The sequence below is a fragment of the Nansenia antarctica genome (genome assembly GCF_963989245.1).
Source record: "Nansenia antarctica genome assembly, chromosome: 9".
NCBI classification, from domain to species: Eukaryota; Metazoa; Chordata; class Actinopteri; order Argentiniformes; family Microstomatidae; genus Nansenia; species Nansenia antarctica.
In genome coordinates, this window is record NC_137679.1 from 28,518,004 (window position 1) to 28,528,046 (window position 10,043).

A 10,043-nucleotide genomic window follows, 5' to 3' on the forward strand; every position below is an offset into this window, starting at 1 on the left:
GATGATCAAACTGGATTTGACTAGCTAGCTGGAAAGAAGACCACAGTCCAGTTTAACGACTGCATTACAATTGCATTGCCAACATATTAAACGTAAAAGTGACATCTAAAGGATGTTGTATTATCCCGAAAATGTAGTGTCATTTGGAAGAATTAATCACGAGGCTAGTTAGCTAGCCAGATGACTAATGTTTTGAAAGAACAACACATCATTCCGTATCGACGTCCTGTCAACATTCAAGCAAGGAATACAAACCGTAGCAATAAATAAACTACCTTGAAAGCGTTGTGTTTTTCTTCTATAGCCAACCACCTAGCTATTTAACAGCACAGACGACAACAACACTGAAGTTCTCTCGTTTGAAAATGAGTTCGTTAGACAAAGCTGACTATTGATTGGTTTAAATAAACGAAAGGGGGGGGGGACTGGGCTGTATGATGATTGGATGATTTGAACCCTCTTCCTGATTCACTTCCAATTATTTTTCTGTAATTTCCCGTAATTAAATAAATGTATCCCTTGTAAGTATGACATCTAAATAATTAGAACGACTTATCAAAAAAAAAAACATAAGCCCACTGTAAATCTGGTTTTGTTTCTTTCTGCACTCATGGAATGGCATGAGAAAACGTATGCAGATACGGAAATGACGCGTGTTTGGGTGACTGGTTTTATTACTGACGATATTACTCATTAATAACTTATTAATGCTTACCTACATTTTTATATGGTATATTACATGTTGATGTTAAACCAACAAACTGCAGTATATAGACGCTTTATATATACTGTGCTGTGTACTTACTTTGCAGCTAACGTTGAAACTTTTTTTCTGACAATTCATTGATGAATACAATGTAATGTTCATTGCCAAGTAGAAAATGCAGTGTTATGTTTGAGGTAAGAAGCACACAACACACTGTATCATAGCGTCACCATGTTCTCTGCTGAAGTATCAACAACAAGACAGGAGCAATACATCAAAGACATAGGCACATCACTTAGGCTTCACATCACAATTCCAGAGCAATCGATCATACATGAATCACCATAGTAACAAGCAATCAAACCCAGAGTATCCCCAATTAACCCTATGTACACAACATGCAGTACATTCATTATTTTAGGGCTGCATTCAATTATTCCCCCCCCCCCCCTGTTGATTAGTTTCTGGATTACCAGTAATCATTAGTTGTACTCTCTAAAATGTCTGATGAATAAATGTTCATTTTTTCAAAGGCCAAGATCACATCTTGAAATGTCTTTTGTGCACAAAACAGATATTCAGTTTACTCTCACAGAGGAGGGAAGAAACCAGAAACATTTTAACATTAGCACATCTTTAATAGTTGGAATCATTAATGGTTGATACTCAGAGGCACTCAACTGAGCTACAGCCGCCCTCAATTAATAGTTACAGCTCATATTATTTACTAATTATTTACAAAAACAGTGTTAGGCCTACATGTTCTGACAATTCATAGTGCACTCATTTCTTGGATTTTTTCGGAACAACACTCTTGCAAAGGTTCGTGAGGGCACCACACACAATAACAATATCATCAAGAATGTTAACCTGCGACACTGGAATGACCGTTTGCTAAATGTTAAAGTTGTTCCAACGTCCAACCACACGCTCCACATGTATCCTAACATGAGCCAGTTGTCTAGATGTGTCTACCTCCTGTGCAGAGAGTTGCTTTTTGGCTTTGGTCAAATGTGGTATGCGAAGGGTAGCACCACAAGCTGCAAGTTCATCTCGGATAAGAAATCCCCTATATGCCATAATTTCATCATTATATTCCAAAGGTTCCAAAAAACCTGATTCCTTTGTCATCTGCTTGTCAGAAACCCGCCCACCCCAACCTGGGGAGAGAAATTAAATAGCTCCAGCTGGAGTGATGCCAATCAAATATTTCATGGTGTTGTTGTGTTTATAGTTTGACCATGACTGAGCCCTGGATGTCAGATTACTGGGTCTTCTAATGAAAATCTCAGTACAATCTATTATGCACCGGCATCTTTTAAAGTTTCGCTTGAAGATTGTAGGCATCTTCCTTAGTACAGCTCCCTTACTTGGCCATTTAATAATAGGCTTGAGTACTATGGCCATAGCAGGTATCCAGCTCCGAACAATATTTGATAATGTAGTTTTTGAGACCTTAAATCTGTAGGCTAAATCAGTATTACTTAGGCCCAGCCTTAATTTCATCAACACAACACAACCAAGAGAGGCTCATGCAGAGTCTTTCTACACTGTCTGTCATTTTTGTACACAACCAGTCAAAGATCATGGAGGTAAGTCCAGTGAAAAACAACAGTTGTCCCATGTTGAACTTGATATTAGGATAGGAAAACATGGATTTTTTCAGCTCCTCTTTATGTTTCTCATTTTCAGCCCGTTGTCGTTGACACTCTTCTTGCAGGTTGACGTGGTTGTTCTTTAGCTGAGCGTACCTCAGGTTCAGATCATCGAATTCTGTCCTTGGGACTGGGGTGTCCTCTTCAGCTGGGGTGTCCTCTTCAGCTTTAAAAGAAAAGAACAGTTAGGATATGCCGCCGACAAGCTCATAACAAACAGGTTGGTTGTGTAATGGTAGTAGTTGTGAGTCTGCATAAATCCTGTGTAAGGTAGTCGGTAGAAACAAAAGCTAAGTAAACTTACCCCAGTAACATCTATATGGGCGCACTCCAGCGAGGAAGGTAGCTCTTTTAGCAATGTTGGTAGAGTGCACTTTTAGAACTCAGAGTGTGCTCACGGTTGGGCGTCTCGAATCCCCGCCAGGTTGCGCCCTTTACATTACACAACGCAGAGGCCCGAAACGAGACCAACAACAGTTGAAAAACTAAAATACATCCTTACCAGGACTGTGATCCATGCTGCTGACTTCTTCCGGAGTTTCAGAAGGAGCAGGCTGCTGGAGTAGAGGAGTGTCGACTCTTTCACCCCGTCTCCTTTTCCTATGGTACCTAAACATAAAAAATGCTATGGGTTATGATTTGCTTCCATTATACATGTACACATTTCTTATACAGCCGCATTTTCTCAAAGCCAGCAGCTACAACCTCAAAATATAACACATTTGGAAGGGTAAGGCCTAATTATTATTCTTACCTTTCCATCTTTGCCTCAGGGTTCTGATTTTGTTGTGTGTAAGGAAAGATTGATGGCACAAAATCTGGATTATTGTAGTCCAGTGACATCTCACCTGGATGTCAAGAAGATAGAAGATACACATTAGCCAAATAATACAAACTAACTTTGGTGTGGTCTTAGCATCATCCATACCATCATTGGTTGTGATGAAGTGTGCCCCCTTCCCCGTGCTTTGACTTGAGCATCTAAGACCGTCTTGCTAAAGGGGGCCCACCCGCTGTACTGTGCCGACGGACCACGATGCCGACGGACCACGATGCCGACAGTTTATTAGCGGATTTCTGCCAGAGCTGACAAGACGGTACATGTGGGAAAACTAGGGTTAGGGTTAGGTGCTAGGGTGCTACGGTTAAGGTTAGGGTTGGGGTTAGAGCAGTGGTTCTCAAACTTTTTCTGTCAAGCCCCCCTTGGGAGGACAAAAAATTTGTGAGCCCCACCTCACCCCCAAAAAACTGTCACAACATGGGGCAAGTTTACATTTATTGAACTGAACCACATAACACTGTCTCCCAACAAAAAACCTAAAAATACAAATAACACAATATGATAAATAAACACAATAACAATATTTTTCGATTACAATTCTCAAGAAAATTAACACTAACAATCAAGAACATCATAACATTACAGCATTAGTGGCTGCAATGAGCCTGTTTGACACTGCAGATCTTTTCAAAACGGGGTAGCAGGCCTGACACTGCCACTCTCAAGTCCTGCTCAATGTTGAGCCTAGATCTGTACTTTGTTTTCAGTGAAGCAACAGCTGAAAAGCCAGCCTCACAGAGATAGGATGTGGCGAAGGGAAGAAGGATGCCTACAGCCCTCTGCCCTATGAGTGGATACTCCTTCTCCACACCAAGCCAGAATTCACTCAGTGTCTGACCATTGAACCTCAGCCTCAGGGTGGACTCAGAGGTCAGCTCGATGAGTTGGTCCTCTTCAGCATACTGCAATACTCCTTGATACTTTGGATCTAACGTATCTTATATGAGATTTCCAACAGAATTTACTGGGCTTAAAGTGCAGACTCTCAGCTTTAGGTTAAGGGTATTCACATCCAAATTGAAGGAAGGGTTTATGAATTATAGCTCTTTTATATATAATAACCAAAAGTAATTAGATAATTGACTCAAAAGCTGTTTCATGGGCCAGTGTGGGCTATTTATTCCTTCATTATTTCTTTATTAATTAAGCAGGTAAAAGGTCTGAGTTGATTCCAAGTGTGGCATTTGCATTTGGAGGCTGTTGCTGTATACGCACAACATGCAGTCAACAGAGCTCTCAACGCAAGTGAAACAGGCCATCCTTAGGCTGTAAAAACAAAAACAAAAATCTATCAGAGAGATAGTGGGAACATTAATAGTGGCCAAATTAACTGTTTGGTACATTCTGAGAAAAAAAGAATGCACTGGTGAGCTCGGCACCACAAAAAGGTCTGGACGTCCATGGAAGACAAGAGTGGTGGATGATCACAGGATCCTTTACATGGTAAAGAAAAACCCCATCAAAACATCCAGCCAAGTGAAGAACAGTCTCCAGGAGGTAGGCATATCATTATCCATGTGTACCATAAAAGAAAGACTTCACACAAGCAAATACAGAGGGTTCACCACAAGGTGCAAGCCATTCATAAGCCTCAAGAATAGAAAGGCCAGATTAGACTTTGACAAAAAACATCTAAAAAAGCCAGCCCTGTTCTGGAACAGCATTCTTTGGACCGATGGAACTAAGATCAACCTGTACCAGAATGATGGGAAGAAAAAAGTATGGCTTGGAACGGCTCATGATCCGACGCATACCACATCATCTGTGAAAAAACGTGGAGGCAGTGTGATGACATGGACATGCATGGCTTCCAATGGCACTGGGTCACTAGTGTTTATTGATGATGTGAAGACAGAAGCAGACAGATGAATTCTGAAGTGTTTAGGGATATTCTGTCTGCTCAGATTCAGACAAATTCAGCAAAGTTGATTGGATGGTGCTTCACAATACAGATGGACAATGACCCAAAATATGGTGTGTAAGCAACCCAGGACTTTTTTAAGGCAAAGAAGTGGAATATTCTGCAATGGCCAGAGTCAATCACCTGATCTCAACCCAATCAAGCATGCATTTCACTTGCTGAAGACAAAACTAAAGGCAGAAAGACCCACGAACAAACAACAACTGAAGACTGCTGCAATAAAGGCCTGATAAAGCATCACAAAGGAGGAAACCCAGCATTTGGTGATGTCCATGTGTTCCAGACTTCAGGCAGTCATTGCCTGCAAAGGATTCTCGACAAAGTATTAAAAATGAACATTTTACTTACAGTACAGGCCAAAAGTTTGGACACACCTTCTCATTCAATGTGTTTCCTTTATTTTCATGTGGAATGATGTACTTAACAAAAAAGTGTGAAATAACTCTAAATATGTCTTAGATTCCTCAAAGTAGCCACCCTTTGCTTTTTTGTTGTTAATAAAATATATTTTTGTTGTTGTTAATAAAATATATAATAATAATATTAAATATATATATATATATATAATAACATATTATTATTAACACATATTATATTAAATATTATTATTATATATTTTATTAACAACAACAAAGCAAAGGGTGGCTACTTTGAGGAATCTAAAATATAAGACATTTTTCAGAGTTATTTCACACTTTATTGTTAAATACATAATTCCTATGTGTTCATTCATAGTTTTGATGCCTTCAGTGAGAATCTACAATGTACCAAATAGTCATGAAAATAAAGGAAACGCATTGAATGAGAAGGTGTGTCCAAACTTTTGGCCTGTACTGTATGATTGTTAATTTGTCCAATTACTTTTGAGGTCCTGAAAATAGGGGACTGTGTATAAAAATGGTTGCAATTCCTAAATGTTTCATACAATATTTTTGTTCAACCCCTTGAATTAAAGCTGAAAGTATGCACTTCAATTACATCTTGATTGTTTCATTTCAAATCCTTTGTGGTGGCATACAGAGCCCAAATTATGGAAATTGTGTCACTGTCCAAATACTTTCAGACCTAACTGTATATAAATAAAAGAATGTCAATGACCCCAGGTGTGGGACTTTATTAGGTCAAACAGGTTTGAGGGGTCAGGCAAAGGACTTGGTGGAGTCAGGCAAGGGTCAGGCGATCATCGTTGTAATCCATGGAGCAGGGCAGGAACCGTGGTGCAAGGCTGGAGGTGTCCATGGTGCTGAGTGCCCACTGATGAGCTAAATAAAACATTCTATTTCTGATGAGTCAACAGCACTAGGGCTCCTTCACAAAACCCTTACTGGAATCTTCATACACTCTGTGAATTAGTCTTTACTTTCTGATGAGTCAACAGCACTAACCCCATCCAGTGCGACACTTAGATAGCATATATTTAGAATATGTAAAATGCAAACACCAGAAATGCAAGAAAGTTTATGAGGTATACCAAATGGAATTAATAACAAGTGTTACAACCCTTCTGTCTAGAGTAAAATAAGGGCCTAACAGGGTAGAGTGCAGAATGTACAGGTGTGTTGCAACACAAATGCCAAAAAAAGTGTACAAGGGATCAAATCAATTCAAGTTTTATTTGTATAGCGCATCTCACAAGATGCGACTCAATGCGCTTCAATCAAGACATCATTGCTGTTTGCACTTTATCGCAAGTGCTCTTTCAACATTGTCTCTATGGTCTTTCAGCTTCCTTTTCTGTTCTTTGCTCAAATTTTCGACCATATAATGGTGAGACAGCTGCTTCTCACTGTTGAGACAAAATGTTATAAAGAAGTGATGAATAAATAATTTAAGAAACTCACATTCATCAGTGGTTGCAAACTGTCATGGAAATTGTATTAGCACTCTCCTCATATTTCCAGCTTACCTCAAGTCATACTGTGGTCCACATGTATACATTTCCATGGCTTTCTCATTGGAAACACAGTTTACAGCTGCAATGGCGTGGACTGTTGCCTGTGTCATGAAGTGATTAAAGCCACACGTTTACCAGTTATAGTAAAATGTAGACATCTAAGAAGGTTGTGCCATGTTGCAGGTGACAACTAAGCAAGACCTGATATGAGCAAATGGCATTATAAGATCCTACTGGATATTGACCATGAGTTAAAGTGTGACATATGTTATAATATGAAATATGTAGTCTATAAATAAATAAAAAGTGTCAGTGAATTGTCACCTCTGGCAGAAGCACATCAATGACGAATGCCACCGGATCAGCCAATGTTGTCTGTGTTTTTTTTTACCACTCCTGAGAGGAAGTTAACTAGTCTGTCCATTTGGTCATCATCGTCAAAGAAGATGACGCCTGTGGCCTTCTTTTTTGCCCAAAGAGACTTGACTTGTCCTGCCATGATTGCCTGCAAATATATAGTTTGTTGGGAGGATGCTCTATGTAAATGTACAATCACTACACAAATATAAAACATTTCACTTTCATTATTTATATTATGCTTAAATGTGTCACTTTACTTAGACATTTCAGTTGCAAACTCACTTCAAGATGTTGCAGTAAGCCTTTGTCCTGAGTGATGAAATCCACTAACAAGTCATTGGTCACTCTTCGTTGGTGTTGGGCTTGTTGAGCCCTTTCCTAAAATGTAATAATACAGTGCTTAACCATGTTACAATGAAAAGGTGCAGTTAAGTACTGAATGAGTCACTTTCTTTCCTTGATCATTTGCACTTCCTTACTTACCTCAAGTGTCTTGATAGAAAGTGTGGTTTCACTATCCAGGCTTCTGACATCTTTGTCCATGGTAACATCACTTTCCTAAATGGATACACACATAAGCATGACTATGTGTACAGCTGTGAATGGTGGATAGTATGTTTGTATGCAATAAACTTCATTCACACAAACCAATTCTTTAGGAGGAAAGCTGTAAGGCCTCTTGAAGTACGCGTGGTCCTCGTCAGTGTCCAGTGGCATCTGTACAGAGTCCACCATTATTGCCAGTATGTTTTACATGAAAGGGTTAACTACCGGTACTTCAAAAAGAGATCCAGGCTGGATTCAGAATGACACAGTACCACTAAACATATTGCATGTGCCATAAAGTTGCATGGAGTATGTGTTTTAGGAGCAGTAGCCTATTCAGAAACAGGCACACGGTCATAGATACTTAGTGAGAGATGCACTGACCATGGTGTTGCTTGCATGCCTCCTTTTAAGACTTGAATAGGTCCTGAATACAGGTGGGACACTGTCGTGAAGGGTCGCTCTGCCTTCCTCACTAAAGTGAGCAAACTTCCTTCCAAATCTGAAATTAACACACATTCTCTTCACCGGAAGGTTGAATTGTAGGGCCAGGTGTTACCCCAAAGTCCTCTTGATAATAAATGTACAAATACAATTATTATTTTTGTAGCACTGCAGCATACCCTTCCAGCCCAAGGTTTTCCACCAGGACAATACACCACCACCTTCTCAGGAGAGACATGTCATCCTAAAGAAAGAGCAGTTACTCAATTTGCATTCAAAGTCTTATAGCATATTGATATAATGGGTTCTTGTTTTCTTAATACTTACAATGCTGAAGTCAAAGGTAGCCTCCATGGCGAAATACCAGGCATACTGTAATGAGAAAAGACACAAAGACAAGATTACCATGTGACAGCTTATAACTCAGTGAGAAGGTAGTCACACACATCCAATGAAATGTACATGGCTGATAACTCCATAGGAAAGTGATATGAGAGGTCTGCACACATGAATGTTCCTTAATACCTTTTATTGCACACCTTTTTATTTGCAAATGCACAAACAGAATGTTGGTCAGGTCTAAGTGGTGGTCAGTCATTGTTACATACATTTACACATTTTTTGATGGTTTTAAGGAACAATCAAGTGTGCCATATCACTTGGTGGCATTACCATAACTCACCATTATCATGAAGACACCGCAGTCATTGCCACTGGTCTGCCTCGGAAGCCCCTGTACGAAGAAAAGTTACAGTTAGAGAATAGTAGGTAATTATGACTATAGCTATAATATGATAGTACGGTAACATTCAAACAATACCTCGAAATCCAGACCAGTCTTCTCTGTCCAGGATCCCGTAACAATTTTCTCAGCAACACCCCTGGGCAACCAAGAATAAAACTAAGTCAAACAAAGAAGTACACACCTCCTACAGGAGAGAAAAAAGGAACAACATTCGTACCACTGCTGCTTCAGAACCACTTCACACCATGCAAGTCGGTCGATCATGCTTATTTGCAAAAGTTCAATGAGGAGGATTTCTCTGTGTCTCTCTTTCCTTGTGTTGGAAATGTGTCTATTTAAGTCCACTCCAGCTTTCGGGAAGCCAATCCTTTCTGAATGTTGGACAAACAATCAGTACATAATGCATGCATTGCCACAATGCCTCCTGATTGAACACAAGTCTTAGAAATGGCAGTAACATTAGACAGGTCAGGGGACCGCCAGGACACACATCATAGGCAGGTCAGGGGACCGCCAGGACAAACATCATAGGCAGGTCAGGGGACCCTAAAAACACCTTTGTTCCTGAGACATTCCCTTCCCCCCCAGATAATAAGAAAACAAGAATTAGACATAAATAGGGGGGGATATAAATAAAAATAGGGGGATAAGTAATCGGTAGACATCTGAGAATGTATCTATTGTGAACTTTTAAATTACATTAAGTGGTTGAAGACGTCTGGGGTTCTGATACCCTGTGGACTGTGGTGAATATCCTGCCACTGGGCTTCACTCGACTGATTTGCCCTACCTCTGAGGAAGTAGCGGTCAATGCGAGGCACCTCGCTAAGCTCTCTTAGGCACTTTTTCCTGCCCTGGTGGATCTTGAGACCCTTCTCTGATGTTATCTTTTTCCAGCCACAGATGCAGCTTTGTAGCTTGTGTCCTGCCA

The 10,043-nt window shown here is 40.0% G+C and overlaps 1 long non-coding RNA gene across 1 annotated transcript; it reads right to left on the minus strand.

Annotated features, from left to right (window-relative positions):
• Positions 1-8,050: 8,050 nt before the first annotated feature.
• On the minus strand, positions 8,051-9,102 carry LOC308164854. Its single transcript, XR_013937662.1, has 5 exons — positions 9,050-9,102; positions 8,695-8,739; positions 8,547-8,611; positions 8,308-8,425; positions 8,051-8,094 (listed from the first exon to the last, which is right to left on the minus strand). It is a non-coding gene; the product is annotated as an uncharacterized lncRNA (long non-coding RNA).
• Positions 9,103-10,043: the final 941 nt, after the last annotated feature.